Source organism: Erpetoichthys calabaricus, chromosome 7, assembly GCF_900747795.2.
Source record: "Erpetoichthys calabaricus chromosome 7, fErpCal1.3, whole genome shotgun sequence".
Taxonomy (NCBI): domain Eukaryota; kingdom Metazoa; phylum Chordata; class Cladistia; order Polypteriformes; family Polypteridae; genus Erpetoichthys; species Erpetoichthys calabaricus.
The window spans coordinates 11,800,749-11,819,060 of NC_041400.2; the positions used below are offsets into that span (position 1 = coordinate 11,800,749).

The following is an 18,312-nucleotide window of genomic DNA, read 5'->3' on the forward strand; positions in this document are numbered from 1 at the left end:
CTCGACCTGATTTAAGGTCACTGGTTCAGAAAGATTATTTGCATTCTGCTGGTAACATCCATCCATCTATCTTTCAACCCTCTGAATCCGAACACAGGGTCACGGGGGTCTGCTGGAGCCAATCCCAGCCAACACAGGGCACAAGGCACGAACCAATCCCGGGCAGGGTGCCAACCCACCGCAGGACACACACAAACACACCCACACACCAAGCACACACTAGGGCCAATTTAGAATCGCCAATCCACCTAACCTGCATGTCTTTGGACTGTGGGAGGAAACCCACGCAGACACGGGGAGAACATGCAAACTCCACGCAGGGAGGACCTGGGAATCGAACCCAGGTCCCCAGGTCTCCCAACTGCGAGGCAGCAGCGCTACCCACTGCGCCACCGTGCTGCCCCATTCTGCTGGTAACAGTGAGAACTTAAATGGATCTGAAAGCTGACTGGCCTTTAATGTCATCGTATGTGCTGAAAAAGAGGACAGGGAGGAAGCCATGGCTTATGTGCTCGCTAATAGCAACTGATATGTGCAATTACTGTAAATGTATCGTGCATTGAGATGGGCAACCAATCCACTGCACCTAAGGGAGGGAAAATGCCCTTGCCCATCGTGCCCATTGGGGGTCTACCTTTCCCGAATTGGTCTGCTCTCCCCACCAGTGTGGTGCAAAACAGCTGACAGCTATGTTTCATATCTCTGTACGAAGAGCCCACTGTCCCCACTTACCTCAAGTCTGTTACAGCTGCCCCTATTCCGAAACAGGACCCCGAGTGATTACAGCCCGGACCCCCCTTTTGTAATGAAGTGCTTTGAGTGACTTGTCCTCAGATACATTAAGAGCAACATCCCCACCTCCGTGGACCAATAGCAGTCCGCTTACAGGGTGAACAGGTCAATTGAGGACGCCTGTCCTTCACACTGGCCTGTCACACCTGGAGCAGAGGGACAGCTATGTCATCGAGTACACCATCCCCCTTCAATAAACTGGCTACCAATCGACAGCCATGACCAAAAGTTTTGAGAATAACACAAATATTAATTTTCACAAGTTTGCTGCTTCAGTGCTGTTAGATCTTTCTGTCAGATGTTTCTCTGGTGTAATGAAGTAGAATTACAAGCAGTTCAGAAGTTTCAAATGCTTTTATTGACAATGATATAAAGTTTGTACACAGAGTCCATATTTGCAGTGTTGGGCCTTCTTTCCTTTACAAGACCTCTGCATTTCGCCCTGGCAGGCTGGCAATCAACTTCTGGTCCCAATCCTGACTGATGGCAGCCCATTCTTGATAATCAATGCTTGCAGTTTGTCAGAATTGGTGGGTTTGTGTTTTATGATGGACCACAAGTTCTCAATGGGATTAAAGGTCTAAGGGAGTTTCTTGGCCATGGACCCCAAATTTTGATGTTTTGTTCCCAGAGCCATTCAGTTTTACTTTTACCTTATGGCCCGGTGCTCCATCATGCTGACAAAGGCATTGTGGGTCACCAAACTGTTCTTGGATGGTTGGGAGAAGTTGCTCTCGCAGGATGTTTTGGTGCCATTCTTTATTCATGGCTGTGTTCTTATGCACAACCAGTGCACAGCTTGCTTCGGAAAGGCAGCAGGCAATTTTTGTATAGATAATTATACTGATAAAAAGCAAACAGATATGAAATTTGAGAAAAATTACTCAACCGGAAGTAGTATTTTATTTAAACAACCATCTGAATTTTTTATATCATGGAAATATAAACGTGTACATGATATTAAAAACTGTATTCAATATGACGCATATTCTTTCAATAACTATTATTAATTTTATTTTAATTTATACATTATCAGTTTAACAATGAAGTCAGTAGACGGATTGGGAGAGCATGGGGGGGTCATGAGGTCGTTGGAAAGGGATGTGTGGAAAGGACGAAGGTCCAAGTCTTTAGAGTCCTGGTGCTTCCTGTTTGTGAGACATGGACGCTATCCAGTGATCTGAGACAAAGACTGGACTCCTTTGTTACTGTGTCTCTCTGGAAAATCCTTGGGTACCGTTGGTTTGACTTTGTGTTGCTCATGGAGATCCCGAATAAGGCACATGACCTGCATTGTGAGGGAGCGTCAGTTACGGCACTACGGCCATGTGGTGCAATAACCTGAGGATGGATGGATGGATGGATGGATAGATAGATAGATAGATAGATAGATAGATAGATAGATAGATAGATAGATCCTTTCAAATCTATCTATCTATCTATCTATCTATCTATCTATCTATCTATCTATCTATCTATCTATCTATCTATCTATCTATCTATCTATCTATCTATAACATCATATAATACATATACATATATATATACAGATACATATACTAGCCATTCCCTGTGGCATCACCTACGTATTAGTGAAACAGGACGGTGAGGAGGCTCCTCCCAGCTTTCCACTCCTGACTTCACTCTTCCTCCTCCCCTTGGCCCACAGCCTCTGTCTCAGATTAGCGTGAATATATCGCTCCTGCAAGTGAACTATGATTCTTAGCGCGATGAGAGAAGTCGCAAAATCAACCGGAATGTTCAAGCAAATTCTAGAAAAAAAAAACACCTAAATCCGTTAAGTTGTTCTCTCGTTCGCTAACTAAGCAGAGTCAAGGTTACGCCCCGGGGCAGAGTCTCTCTTGGATTTGCACTAATAAATCGGCACTGCAAGCGAACTATGATACTTAGCACGATGAGAAAGTCGCAAAATCAAAAGAATGTTCAAGCAAATTATAGAAAAAAAAAACGATCTAAATCCGTTAAGTAATTCTCTCGTGCAAAGCGGACAGACATACAAACAGAATGTGCTTAGACCACAAAATTTTTAAAACCGTTTCTTAGCGAGCACCAATGGGCCAAAGGTAAACTACATTCCAAATTTCTAGTTTCAAGTCCTCATGGTTCGGGAGATTTCATGATGAGTGAGTCAGTGGTGTTTGGCTTTTATATATATATACTAGACATTAAGCCCGTTACAATAACGGCGCTAGAACAGTAGTCCATAAACATTAGTAGGTTTGCCTACTAATGGCAAGGGACCTTTTACCTTAATAAATTTTTTCCGTAAAATGCCTGTAATTTTCTCTGACAGTAATACTGGCTTTGCTGTCCGTAATATGCGTTTAATTTTCTGTCACAACGGTGGGCAATCAGCAGATTCTCCCCAGCAACTGATGTAATGTGCGCGAAAATAAATCTACTTTTAAAAGTCATCGTATTGTAATATCATGAAAATTCGTATATTTAGGAAAACCCCTTCAACGACTGACACTTTACACTTCACCGGGCCAATCTTCTTAATCGCAAATCTGACATCCTCAGAGTGAACACTTGCACAACAATGGAGAAACTGGTCTCCGCGTCTCAGTGCCCGATTGGATTTTTCGAGTTTTATGTTTTAGGTCTTACCTCATTTACCGAAAGCCGATTGGATCGGCCGGGTGATATTTTATAGGTCCCGCCCTCTCTGTCTTGTGTGACGCGTAAGGCGTCCTTTGATGCATCTGCTTTGAAGCGTCGCACCGTGCCCCGCGCATGCGCACTTCACCAGAGGACACACACACACGGACACTGGGTTTTATTAAAGAGGATTGTTTTTTATATAGTTACTATTTTTACCGCAGTTTGCGGAGGTCTGTTTTCATTTTCACATTAAATAGTCGTTTCCTGTTGATTAGTGTCACAAAGGCCAAATTAACTCCGATGTGATTAAATGCTGCATAAAATCTGCAAACGTGCAAAGGGGTTGAACACTTTTGACAGTATATGTACAGAAATACTCAGTATATACACATATCATTAAATAAACAGGACACTATGTACGCTCACACACATCAAACGGTATTTTCACAGCATTGCTAGCACACACTTGTAGGTATATTAAGATGTCAGGCTGACAAGCATAAAACAAGACATCCTAAGTATTTGACAAAGGTATTCAGCGACTTCGCGCATGTTAGTGCCCCTTGACCTGTGCCGTCCATTCCCGTGCACATCTTTCCTGCAGATGCTCCTTCACAGGCACCGCTCTCACCGTGGTATCACATCCCTTAGTGTCTTCTCCGTATCTCATGTTAGCCATGAAAAGAAAAGCTGCTTGTTAGCAGGAAGCCCAGTTTTTAATAAAGAATGCCTTGCACCCTGTGTTGGCTGGGATTGGCTCCAGCAGACCCCCGTGACTCTGTAGTTAGGATATAGCGGGTTGGATAATGGATGGATGGATGGATGGATGGATGTATCAGCATAACTAATAAAGGTGGGTCACTACAAGCATACTGTATAATCAGAGGCCTCGTCCCCATTCTATTTGATTCACACTTTGCTTCCACTTGTTAGAATACTGATCTGTAAAGACAATGCTAAAATATTTCGGCACATTTTTATGTAGCTTTTTCTCTTTTTATTAACACCGAAGTGTGATTACAGCTCAGAGATCTCTCCAGTGTCTTTGAGGACACAGAATTGAAAACAACAACAACATTTATTTATACAGCACATTTTCATTCAAAAAGTAGCTCAAAGTGCTTTACATAATGAAGAAAAGAAAAATAAAAGACAAAATAAGAAATTAAAATAAGACAACATTAGTTAACATAGAGCACACCTGCTGACCTCGACTAGGGACGTTGTAGGTCGGTGGGGGGAATACTTCGAAGACCTCCTCAATCCCATTAACATGCCTTCCGATGAGGAAGCAGAGCCTGGGGACTCTGAGGTGGGCTCCCCCATCTCTGGGACTGAGGTCACCGAGGTGGTCAAAAAACTCCTTGGTGGCAGGGCCCCGGGGGTGGATGAGATACGCCCGGAGTTCCTCAAGGCTCTGGATGTTGTAGGACTGTCTTGGTTGACACGTCTCTACAACATCGCATGGACATCAGGGACAGTGCCTCTGGATTGGCAGACCGGGGTGGTGGTCCCCCTCTTAAAGAAGGGGGACCGGAGGGTGTGTTCCAACTACAGAGGGATCACACTCCTCAGCCTCCCTGGAAAAGTCTATTCAGGGGTCCTGGAGAGGAGGGTCCGTTGGATAGTCGAGCCTCGGATTCATGAGGAACAGTGTGGTTTTTGTCCTGGTCGCGGAACAGTGGACCAGCTCTACACCCTTGGCAGGGTCCTGGAGGGTGCATGGGAGTTCGCCCAACCAGTCTACATGTGTTTTGTGGACTTGGAAAAGGCGTTTGACCGTGTCCCTCGGGGAATCCTGTGGGGGGTACTCCGAGAGTATGGGGTACCGGACCCCCTGATAAGAGCTGTTCAGTCCCTGTACGATCGGTGCCAGAGCTTGGTCCGCATTGCCGGCAGTAAGTCGAACCCGTTTCCAGTGAGAGTTGGACTCCGCCAGGGCTGCCCTTTGTCACCGATTCTGTTCATAACTTTTATGGACAGAATTTCTAGGCGCAGCCAGGGCGTTGAGGGGGTCCGGTTTGGTGGACTCAGGATTGGGTCACTGCTTTTTGCAGATGATGTTGTCCTGTTTGCTTCATCAGGCCGTGATCTTCAGCTCTCTCTGGCTTGGTTCGCAGCTGAGTGTGAAGCGGCTGGGATGGGAATCAGCACCTCCAAATCTGAGACCATGGTCCTCAGCCGGAAAAGGGTGGAGTGCCCTCTCAGGGTTGGTAGTGAGATCCTGCCCCAAGTGGAGGAGTTCAAGTATCTCGGGGTCTTGTTCACGAGTGAGGGAAGAATGGAGCGTGAGATCGACAGGCGGATCGGTGCGGCGTCCGCAGTAATGCGGGCTCTGCATCAGTCTGTCGTGGTGAAAAAGGGGCTGAGCCGTAAGGCAAAGCTCTCAATTTACCAGTCGATCTATGTTCCTACCCTCACCTATGGTCATGAGCTATGGGTAGTGACCGAAAGAACGAGATCGCGAATACAAGCGGCTGAAATGAGTTTCCTCCGCAGGGTGTCTGGGCTTTCCCTTAAAGATAGGGTGAGAAGCTCAGTCATCCGGGAGGGGCTCAGAGTAGAGCCGCTGCTCCTCCACATCGAGAGGAGTCAGATGAGGTGGCTCGGGCATCTGATCAGGATGCCTCCTGGACGCCTCCCTGGTGAGGTGTTCCGGGCACGTCTAACCGGGAGGAGGCCCCGGGGAAGACCCAGGACACGCTGGAGGGACTATGTCTCTCGACTGGCCTGGGAACGCCTTGGGATTCTCCCGGAAGAGCTAGAAGAAGTGGCCGGGGAGAGGGAAGTCTGGGCATCTCTGCTCAAGCTGCTGCCCCCGCGACCCGACCTCGGATAAGCGGGAGACAATGGATGGATGGATGGATGGATAGTTAACATAGAAAAGGAGTAAGGTCTGATGGCCAGGGGGGACAGAAAAAAAAAAAAAAAAACTCCAGAAGGCTGGAGAAAAAAATAAAATCTGCAGGGGTTCCAGGCCATGAGACCACCCAGTCCCCTCTGGGCATTCTACCTAACATAAATTAAATAGTCCTCTTTGTAGTTAGGGTTCTCATGGAGTCACTTGATGCTGATGGTCATACAGACTTCTGGCTTTTAATCCATCCATCTTTGTTGGGACATCATGGTACTTTGAGTAGCATGTACCACACATACCGATATACTGCCTTCCATCCAATAATACTATAACTGTGGTTCAAATCAAGAGCGACCCGCCACTTATCTATGGCTATCTAACCCTTGTGAGACCTCAGTGTGTGTCACGTCATTTGTTTGCCTAACACCATGTTCAGGAGCAATCCCACTTAATACAGAAAGCACCAATCATCTCCCTCTGTCTGTCTGTCTGTCTGTCTGTCTGACTGATTGACAACAAAGGATTTTTGTTAAAACTTTGCACACTTCTTTTTTTAAAGACTAGGGGGCTTTGCCCCCTGCTTGCTTCGCTCGCCAACCCCCTGGCTGGTGCTATACGTTAGCCTCTTTGTGGTTCTGCTGCTTGCATATGGGGATGCGGACGTACAATTTAAACAGATTTTTATTTTCATGGGAATTGTTACATATGCATCACCGCAACGTATAACTGCCTGTGATTGAATTTCGTTTCTTTCTCTCTTTTTCAAATATTTGGCTCTGTGATTTGTTAATTGTCTTTGCAAAAGCTATTCTAACGGGAAACTGTAAACATTTTAATACTGTGGCGGGCGGCCGGGTCCCATGTCCGGCCGGGACGCCCCTTCTACACAAGTTCTGGTTGAGCAATCATGGACTGCTCAATACCTTCCCCAGGACGCTTGGTGGCAGCCTCCCTAGCTGAGGATGGAGCCTCAGTTTCCTGCAGGGATCCATGGGAGATGGAGTTCTCCATAGCCCTGTTGGAATTTGGGGTGGCCATCAGGGGGTGCTGCATGGGTCCCTGAGCCGGCCTGGACAACTCTATGGTCCCGCCTGGAAGTGCAATCAGAAGCAGGTGATCAAACACCTGGTGGGTTATAAAAAGGGCCAACAACCACCACTCAGGAGCCAGAGTCGGGAGGAGTGGAGGCGGCTGAAGAGAGAATTAAAGGACTGAGGAGGTGTGAGTGCGTGGAACCCATTGAATATAGTGTATAATAAAGCCGTGTGTTTTTGAACTTTGGTGTGGTGTCTGTCTGTGGCCGGGCTCTCTATTACAATACGAATGGCATATCAAGATCTCCTTTGTTGTCTAATGTTATCCCTTGAAGATGTACTACATTACCTTTTTTGGATACGTCCTTCTTTCTACAGTAATTCGTGCGGTGGAAGATCAGATGGTGTTAACGGTTGTAGATATTCGTCTGGATATTGTAAGTTGATGTTTTCATCTTCCGCACCATCACCACCAACTATTTCAGCAGGGTCTATTGATACGCATTTAACAAATTTGCCGTGTAACCGTTCGACATTGTTGGACGCATTTGATTTGTAACCAATTGACATTTTTGGAGTTAATTCGTTTCACTTCCTCGTTTCTCGGTGCTAGGATTGCCCGTGGACTCATTTTTTCTGTTGATAACTGTTCAGGATGAAATTCTTCAATACGATTTGGACAATATAATACGTCTTCTTTAATTGGGAACTTAAAGTGGGGAAAACATTAAAATGTATAAGAGCTGAGATCGCAGGAACTGTGTCTGACAAAAGCATTCACACGAATGAGAGGTGAGAGGACCGCGGGCGTGGGGCATTAACAGAAAATGGTGGAGAGGAGGATGAGACTTGAAAAAATCTCAAGGCAAAAGTCTCGTCTCACAGTACTTGAAAAAATGTCTCTTCCAACAAGTCCATCCATCCATCCATTTTACAACCCGCTGAATCCGAACACAGGGTCATGGGGGTCTGCTGGAGCCAATCCCAGCCAACACAGGGCACAAGGCAGGAACCAATCCCGGACAGGGTGCCAACCCACTGCAGGACACACACAAACACACCAAGCACACACTAGGGCCAATTCAGAATCGCCAATCCACCTAACCTGCATGTCTTTGGACTGTGGGAGGAAACCGGAGCACCCGGAGGAAACCCACGCAGACACGGGGAGAACATGCAAACTCCACGCAGGGAGGACCCGGGTAGCGAACCCAGGTCCCCAGGTCTCCCAACTGTGAGGCAGCAGCGCTACCCACTGCGCCACCGTGCCGCTAAGTCCATCCATCCATTATCCAACCCGCTATTTTCTAACTACAGGGTCACGGAGTCAATCCCAGCCAACACAGGGTGCAAGGCAGGAAACAAACCCTGGGCAGGGCGCCAGTCCACCGCAGTCCAAAGAGTCTCGTTGCGTCAAAGGATTTTTTTTATATAAAAGAGAGAAATGCGTCTTGAGATATTTCAAATAGAGCACGATGAACATGTTTTTGAAATTTCAAGCATCCCCGAGTTTCTCCTAGTGTCTCATTTGCTCATCTTAGTGGGCTCACTAATCTTGTCATCTGGGCTTTGGACTTCTCAGATGATGGGCTGCTACCTCCACTTAAACTCCACTTTATCCTTGGGTGCAACAGGGGACTCCTTTGACATCAGAATTGAACTGCTGAAGCTTTTAAGAAAATCCGTTCACTCTGAGGCCTCAGTCAAACCATTTTGTCTAAAATAAGTAATACAAGTGATGCACAGGCGTAACCACACAGGCATAGCAAAGTAGATAATGGATGGATGGATGGATGTCCAAGAAGGAGAACAGGCATCCCAGCTGGGAAGGAGGGTAGTTGGCTGGCTGGCTGGACTTTGTGCCCGGCCTGAGTAATATACTGGTAATGGACCAGCAGAAGTCAGAAGGCTGGGAGTAGTTCCATCCCCCATACAGCAGGTGGCAGTGATCCTCTGGTAGTATCCCAGTTGGGACACCCACAAGGGTGCTTGGGAGTTGGAGTCTGGAAATGCAACCCTGTCTGAGTCTCTAGATGCTGTCATGGGAGGACCTCCCTACTTTCTAGGTGACCCAGAAGTGCTTCCGAGAAGACACACTGTGACACCGGAAGTATTCCCAGGTCTGGCTTGAAAAAGGAGCCCCACAGTCTCACATTGAGGAGTCAGAGTGGGTGACACTCAGAGGAGGAGCAAAAGGTGAGGTAGGAGAGACCCTTGTTCTAATTGCAGTTGTGCACAGTCATTACAGCTCATTTGGGAACTTATTTACAATCAGTTTATTTGAACCTGGGACTGTGTGGAGTACTATTGTGTCTGCAGTTTGTGGGGTTCCGTGGCGCCCCCTTGTGGTTGCAATGTTGATAGTGTTAGGTCAGGAATAAATGATACATGATATGTACTTGCTTAAAACATACAATGATCAACCCTCAAGCCGTGACTCATCATAAATGTTATAATTTTAAGTGTCTTGAGATTTAAACACCTGACGAGTTAGCGTGAATAAGAGAATTAGAAAGGAGACCATAATAGTTTTAGTTCACGCTTTTATTTTTAGTCAACTAGATTACTGCAACGCACTCCTCTCAGAACCACCCAAAAAAGACATCAAGTGATTACAACGAGTGCAGAATGGAGCTGCCAGAATCTTAACTAGGAAAAGAAAATCTGAGCACATCACACCAGTCTTAGCGTCACTACACTGGTTACCTGTGCCATTTACAATTGACTTTAAAATACTGCTTATGGTTTACAAAGTCTTCCTATATTTCGGAATGCCTGTCGCCTTACACTCCAAATTACACCCTTAGATCTTCGAATGAGGGTCTGCTTAGAATTCTAAGAGCTAAACTTAAAAGAAGTGGTGGGGTGGCCTTCTGCTGTTAGGCACCTAAAATCTGGAATAGCTGACCGATAGGAAGTCACCAGTTAAAAACTGCTAAAAACTCATTATGTTAACATGGCTTTCTCATAGCTTCATTCTAGTTTAATCCTGATATTCTGCTTATACATTGAATGATCATTTTAATCGTATCTCCACAATCCGAACTAAGCCCTACTTTCTCTGCTGCTCTTTTACCGTTTTTCTGTGGTGCCGATCTGTGCCACCACCACCTGATCAAAGCACCATGCAGTCTCTACATTGATGGATTGAAGGCCAGAGGTCCACATGACCATCGGCATTGTCTAATTCTTCCACGTGAAGCATGAAAGCCATGAAAACTGATTGAGATCATTCATGTTAGGTAGAATACCCAATGGAGGGCAGGCCAGGTGGTTTGGTGGCCTTGGTACCCCTGCAGATTTTGTTTTTATTCTCCAGCCGACTGGAGTTTATTTGTTTGGTTTTTCTCTGTCCTCCCTGGCCATCGGACCTTATTTTATTCTTTATTACTTATTATCAAGTATCTATCTATCTATCTATTATATAGTGCTTTTCATGTCTATTTATTATATAGTGCCTTTCATGTCTATCTATTTATTATATAGTGCTTTTCATGTCTATCTATCTATCTATCTATCTATCTATCTATCTATCTATCTATCTATCTATCTATCTATCTATCTATTATATAGTGCCTTTCATGTCTATCTATCTATCTATCTATCTATCTATCTATCTATCTATCTATCTATCTATCTATCTATCTATCTATCTATCTATTAAATAGTGCTTTTCATGTCTATCTATCTATCTATTTATTACATAGTGCCTTTCATGTCTATCTATCTATCTATTATATAGTGCTTTTCATGTCTGTCTATTTATTATATAGTGCCTTTCATGTCTATCTATTTATTATATAGTGCTTTTCATGTCTAGCTATTTATTATATAGTGCCTTTCATGTCTGTCTATCTGTCTATCTATTATGTAGTGCTTTTCATGTCTAGCTATTTATTATATAGTGCCTTTCATGTCTGTCTATCTATCTATCTATTATGTAGTGCTTTTCTTGTCTATCTATTTATTATATAGTGCCTTTCATGTCTGTCTATCTATCTATCTATTATGTAGTGCTTTTCATGTCTATCTATTTATTATATAGTACCTTTCATGTCTATCTATCTATCTATTTATTACATAGTGCCTTTCATGTCTGTCTATCTATCTATCTATCTATCTATCTATCTATCTATCTATCTATCTATCTATCTATCTATCTATCTATCTATCTATCTATCTATCTATCTATCTATCTATTATATAGTGCTTTTCATGTCTGTCTATTTATTATATAGTGCCTTTCATGTCTATCTATCTATCTATCTATCTATCTATCTATCTATCTATCTATCTATCTATCTATCTATCTATCTATCTATTATATAGTGCTTTTCATGTCTGTCTATTTATTATATAGTGCCTTTCATGTCTATCTATTTATTATATAGTGCTTTTCATGTCTATCTATCTATCTATCTATCTATCTATCTATCTATCTATCTATCTATCTATCTATCTATCTATCTATCTATCTATCTATCTATCTAATCCTACCTACAACAACCTATCTATCTATCTATCTATCTATCTATCTATCTATCTATCTATCTATCTATCTATCTATCTATCTATCTATCTATCTATCTATCTATCTATCTATTATATAGTGCCTTTCATGTCTATCTATCTATCTATCTATCTATCTATCTATCTATCTATCTATCTATCTATCTATCTATCTATCTATCTATCTATCTATCTAATCCTACCTACTACACCATTTCTATCTATCTATCTATCTATCTATCTATCTATCTATCTATCTATCTATCTATCTATCTATCTATCTATCTATCTATCTATCTATTATATAGTGCCTTTCATGTCTATCTATCTATCTATCTATCTATCTATCTATCTATCTATCTATCTATCTATCTATCTATCTATCTATCTATCTATCTATCTATCTATCTATTATATAGTGCTTTTCATGTCTATTTATTATATAGTGCCTTTCATGTCTATCTATCTATCTATCTATCTATCTATCTATCTATCTATCTATCTATCTATCTATCTATCTATCTATCTATCTATCTATCTATCTATCTATCTATCTATCTATCTATCTATCTATCTAATCCTACCTACTACACCATTTCTATCTATCTATCTATCTATCTATCTATCTATCTATCTATCTATCTATCTATCTATCTATCTATCTATCTATCTATTGATCTATCTATCTATTATATAGTGCCTTTCATGTCTATCTATCTATCTATCTATCTATCTATCTATCTATCTATCTATCTATCTATCTATCTATCTATCTATCTATCTATCTATCTATCTATCTATCTATTATATAGTGCTTTTCATGTCTATTTATTATATAGTGCCTTTCATGTCTATCTATCTATCTATCTATCTATCTATCTATCTATCTATCTATCTATCTATCTATCTATCTATCTATCTATCTATCTATCTATCTATCTATCTATCTATCTATCTATCTATCTATCTATCTATCTATCTATCTATCTATCTATCTATCTATCTCCTAATCTTATTTATATTTTTTTCTTTCTTCATCTTGTAACGCACGTTGAGCTCCATCATTTGTATGTAAACGTGCTCTAGAAATAAATGTTGTTTATTTGACAGATCCAAGGCTAATGAAAGAAGACTTCTGTATCAGTACTTCAAATAGGGTAACAGAGTCCTCACATTTATGCTGTGAGTAAAATAAATCAACAGTGTCGAGAACAAAATGGTGTCAAAGTGAAAACAGATCTCTGCAAATTGGTCTAATTTAGTCACAAATAAAAAACACAAAATAATTGAGAGCCCAAGTATTCATCTCCTTTCATACGGCACCCTTCAATCCTCCTGGTGCAGCCAATCGGTTTTAGAAGTCCCAGCATTAGTTCAATGGAGACCACCTGTTTGGGGCTTCAGTTGATTGTAGCCTGAATGTGGAAGGACCAACTTGTGGTAAGCGAGTATGGTGGGCTAACTTACACAATGAACCCAAAAGAACAAAGCAAGCAACTTCGTGAAAAGCACAAGTCAGGGGATGGAGACGAGAGAAAATCCAAGTCACTGAATATCCAATCCAGTTAAATCTGTCATTACGTAACATGAAGAAATGTCTAGAGTAGGCCATCCATAAAAATGGAGTGACCACGCAAGAAGAAGATGAGTGAGGCTGGCCACCAAGAGGCCTCTGGGAACTCTGAAGGATTGACAAGCTACAGTGGAGAAGACAAGAGCGACTGTGCAGACAACAGCTGATGCCCAGGGTGCTTCACCAGTTCCAGCTTTACGGGAGAGTGGCAAAGAGGAAAACATGTACAGAACATCTCGGCAGAAGGCACATGGGAGACTCTGAAGTCACCAGGAAGAGAGTTCTGTTGTCTTATGAGACCTAAATAGAGGTTTGAGGCTACCAGACTACATGGCATGTTTGAACATTGCACATTATCAAAAATACACCATCCTCACCGTGAAGCTTGATGGTTTCAGCATCGGGCTGTGGGGATGCTTCTCTGCAGCAGGCCCTACAAGGCATGTGAGGATAAAATGAATAGCATAAACTACAGGAAGATCCTGGAAGGAAAAGCTGATGGAGCCTCCAAGAAACCTGCACCTTGGGAGAAGATTTGTTCTCCAGCAAGACAACAGCACAAAGTAAAAGACAAGGCTACAACAATGTGAAGGACCTGGCGTGGCCAGGACTGACCTGATTCGACTCGACTCGTGATCTCGATGACGCCTGACAGAACACGAGCAGGTGTGCAGAGATGAATGGCAAAATACGACAGACGTGAAATGCAAAGAGAAAGAGGCAGATGTGTGCACACAGACTCAAGGCCGTGACGGCTGCCAAAGGAGCATCTACGAAATACGTGCGTATGCTGTCATTTAGCTTGTATTTAATAATTTAGACCAATAATCAGAGATCTCTTTTCACTTGGACATTAAAGAGTCTTTTCTGCTGATCAAAGTCAAAAAAGGCAAATTCAATCCAGTGTATTTTAATATTTTCTAGTAATAAAAATGTGGGTTTGGCGAGAATGCCTATTTTAGGCACTGTATCGTGCCTTGCCCTAGTTAATACAAAAGCTGCAGTACATTTGAGAGTCGTTTATTAGGTTCTGGACACGTTGTCTATTTTCATTCTCCTACATTTAAATACTGGCCTGCCTGAGTTTATTTTAGCCTGACCAGACCCTGGCATCCAAATTATGAATGCCAGTTTTTGTACCAGCTAGACCACTGCTACTGAATGGTTTGTTTCTCTCTTACAGTATATACTGTATACGAAAAACACATCTTATATATATATATATATATATATATATATATATATATATATATATATATATATATTATATATATATTATATATATATAATATATATATGTATATTATATGTATATACACATACTGTCTATGTACATTCCATATATACTGTGTGTATATATATATATATATTGTGAGAGCCAGCCCGACCACAGACAGACAGACACTGTTCTTAAGTCCACCACACGTGATTTATTTACACTATTTACACTTAAATGAGTCCCGCACAGCACACAGTGCTCCAGCACCAAACACCCTTTTCTTGGGCCGCCTTCTCTTCTCTCTCCGAAGCCTTGTCCTCTTCCTCCCGACTCTCGCTCCTCGACTGTTGGAAGGCGGCCCCTTTTATACTCACCCGGAAACGTGAGTGGCAGAGACGTGAAGTGGCTAGCACAAAGTGCGCTCGGGGGGGTGTGTGTTGTGGGGCGAGAAGGGGCAAGAGGGTCAGAGGGTCACCTGACTGGCTCATCACAGGTAAGCACCACCACTGCGAGACACGACTAGGCACTGTCTCTTTGCCCACCCACAGTCCCGTGAAACTGGCCAGTGAGGGAAACTGACTCTGTTCCTACCAATTCCAGCAACTATAAATCCGAGATGTTCCCAGAAGGGGTTGTCTCATTTCGGGAAGAGCAGTCCACCAGAGAGAGCGCCAACCTGACTCTGTGACCACTGTACTGAGCCTTCAATTGCTGGGTATCAATAAGATATATTGCCTTCTTATATTTTGTGCTCTATTGCGCAACCATGTGATTGATTATTTTGGTGGACTGTTTAGTTATTTAAAGGGGTGACCCACTTGGCACCCCAACATTTCTTTGGTGGACATATAAGTTCCCTTTCTCGATAGATAGATTATAGATTATTAAAGAATGCTAAACTGCATTTATACAATTCAAATGAAAAAAATACACATTTAAAAAATTATAGATAGATAGATAGATAGATAGATAGATAGATAGATAGATAGATAGATAGATAGATAGATAGATAGATAGATAGATAGATTAGTTGGCATGAACTGTGCCACCATGTCACCCTGTCCAATCCGTGTCAAGTCAAAGTCAAGCTGTTCACTGATGGCACCATGAGGCCAGCATTCTTTTAGGTATGTGGACCCAATACAAAGGCCACTTTTTATATGTCCTCTTTTTTTTTGTTAAAATGTGCAAAAACTGTACATTTAAACAGACTCTCTGATTTATAGTGTTTCTTTTGTTTTGCCCTGCCATATTATTCAGCAGTTGCTCTTTTCAGAATTGAGGTAAGTAAAAGATCTGGATGATGTTATGTATAACAATCATAAAGGGACGCTTAGATGGATCACAGTCTGTGTGGATTAGGCCTGCCTTTCTCTCTTTAAACTGTCATAGCATGATTCAGTTGTTAGCTTTATGAATTTTTTTTCTACAGTTTTATTTTACTGCATTCTTTTTGCTGTGGAGCCAAAAAATGAATATCATCCATGTGTTTTTCAAAAGATCCCACGTTGTTTTAGATTAAATGTGACGATTTAGAAAGCCTCCCACAAAGTGTGCAGAAGTGTGAGTCACCCTGCAAACAGGACCTGTCGATAGTTTTTGTAATGAAAAGGTAAGAGATTGTTTTCATATATAAAAAAGGTTCTATCTATCATATAGTGCCTTTATCTATCTATCTATCTATCTATCTATCTATCTATCTATCTATCTATCTATCTATCTATCTATCTATCTATCTATCTATCTATCTATCTATAGTGCCTTTCATATCTATTTATCTATCTATCTATCTATCTATCTACCTATCTATATATCTAATCCTACCCACTACACCATTATCTACTTTACCATATCTATCGATTATATAGTGCCTTTCATGTCTATCTATCTATTATATAGTGCCTTTCATATCTATCTATCTATCTATCTATCTATCTATCTATCTATCTATCTATCTATCTATCTATCTATCTATCTATCTATCTATCTATAGTGACTTTCATGTCTGTCTATCTATTATATAGTGCCTTTCATGTCTATCTGTCTATTATATAATCCCTTTTATATCTATCTATCTATCTATCTATCTATCTATCTATCTATCTATCTATCTATCTATCTATCTATCTATCTATCTATCTATCTATCTATCAAATCCTACCCACTACACCATACCTACTATACCATATCTATCTATTTATTATATAGTGCCTTTCATGTCTGTCTATCTATCTATCCATCTATTATATAGTGCCTTTCATGTCTATCTATCTATCTATTATATAATCCCTTTCATGTCTATCTATCTATCTATTATATAGTGCCTTTCATGTCTGTCTATATATCTATTATATAGTGCCTTTCATGTCTATCTATCTATTATATAATCCCTTTCATGTCTATCTATCTATCTATCTATCTATCTATCTATCTATCTATCTATCTATCTATCTATCTATCTATCTATCTATCTATCTATCTATCTATCTATCTATCTATCTATCTATCTATCTATCTATCTATCTATCTACCATTACATATATAGGTAGACTCAGACTCTTTAATTGTTTCATTTTCCTTAAATAGCAACCAAACAATAATCAGATAGAGAACAAGCCAACGCGTGACCAGCATCCTGTGTCCATCATACAATATCTGACAATAAAGAAAGGTGAAGGTCCCAGTAAATGTTGATCTCCTCAGGTCCACAAAATATTTGGATGGTCCTCTTAGACAAAAGAAAATCAACAGCTTTGGAAATGTCTGATGTGTCAGAATGGGAGCCCCAACAAACCGTGGAGTTAATTAACGGGCTGAATTGATATCGAGAATCGTCTTCTAATTAAGAAATTGGTTGGAGTTTGTGGCCCACACCAAGCTGGTCCTCTATTGAGTTACTTCACATCTCATTTCTGTTTAAGGAAAAAAAAATCCTAAAAAACAAGGACGTGCAAAATGAAAGGAAAAGAAGCTAAATAGCAGCAAAAATGGGGCACTAAATAAGAAGGGAGTCAGAATGAGAACCTGCAGCCACAGTGGCACTCCAGGAGCGCAGTTAGAGACCCCTGCTATATATCAGTCTTTGAAGAGAGCAGCCTGAGAGCACTTATCAAAATAAATAAAATAAGAGAGAACACGGCACCCCTTCATTGCATTTTAAATGAGAGACTATTGGGAAGAACAATTAGAATAAAATAATAATTTTTTTGCCGCTGAACACACACGTCCCCTTGAGGTGAACGCATTTTTGAAATTCAGAGTGTGCCGCTGCCATGCTTTTCTTTCTCCGCTGCCCCTCGAGCTTAAATACTGTTTTAGTTGTGAGACACGCAACACTTTGTAAATTTTAAAAGTGACTATAACCCCAATGAGCAAACGATAGATCTAATATGCAGCCTCGTAGTTTAATAAGTGTCTAATTATATTGCCAATGGTAATGTGCCCTACAAAAAAAAGTAGGTTACATTTTATTATAAACAATTTTTTTACTGCCTTTCATGAAATGTAAAACAGGGACTTATATTAAAATGCATCAATTAGAAAGCCACAGACTGAAGCTAGTCAGCCATGCAGAATTGAGCAATTTCTTAAGGCATCAATTATACACGGTTCTAGAATTAAGAGAAAATAACAAGAAGGGGAAATATTTCACATTTTTCAGCACAAGTCCTTCAGCTAAAGGAAGGGTAAAGTAAATACAAGT

General features: G+C 41.4%; 1 protein-coding gene across 3 annotated transcripts in view; it reads right to left on the minus strand.

Moving 5' to 3' along the window:
• Positions 1 to 18,312, minus strand: part of ctif (CBP80/20-dependent translation initiation factor) — a 442,611-nt gene that overhangs the window by 117,470 nt on the left and 306,829 nt on the right. The window lies entirely within an intron of this gene.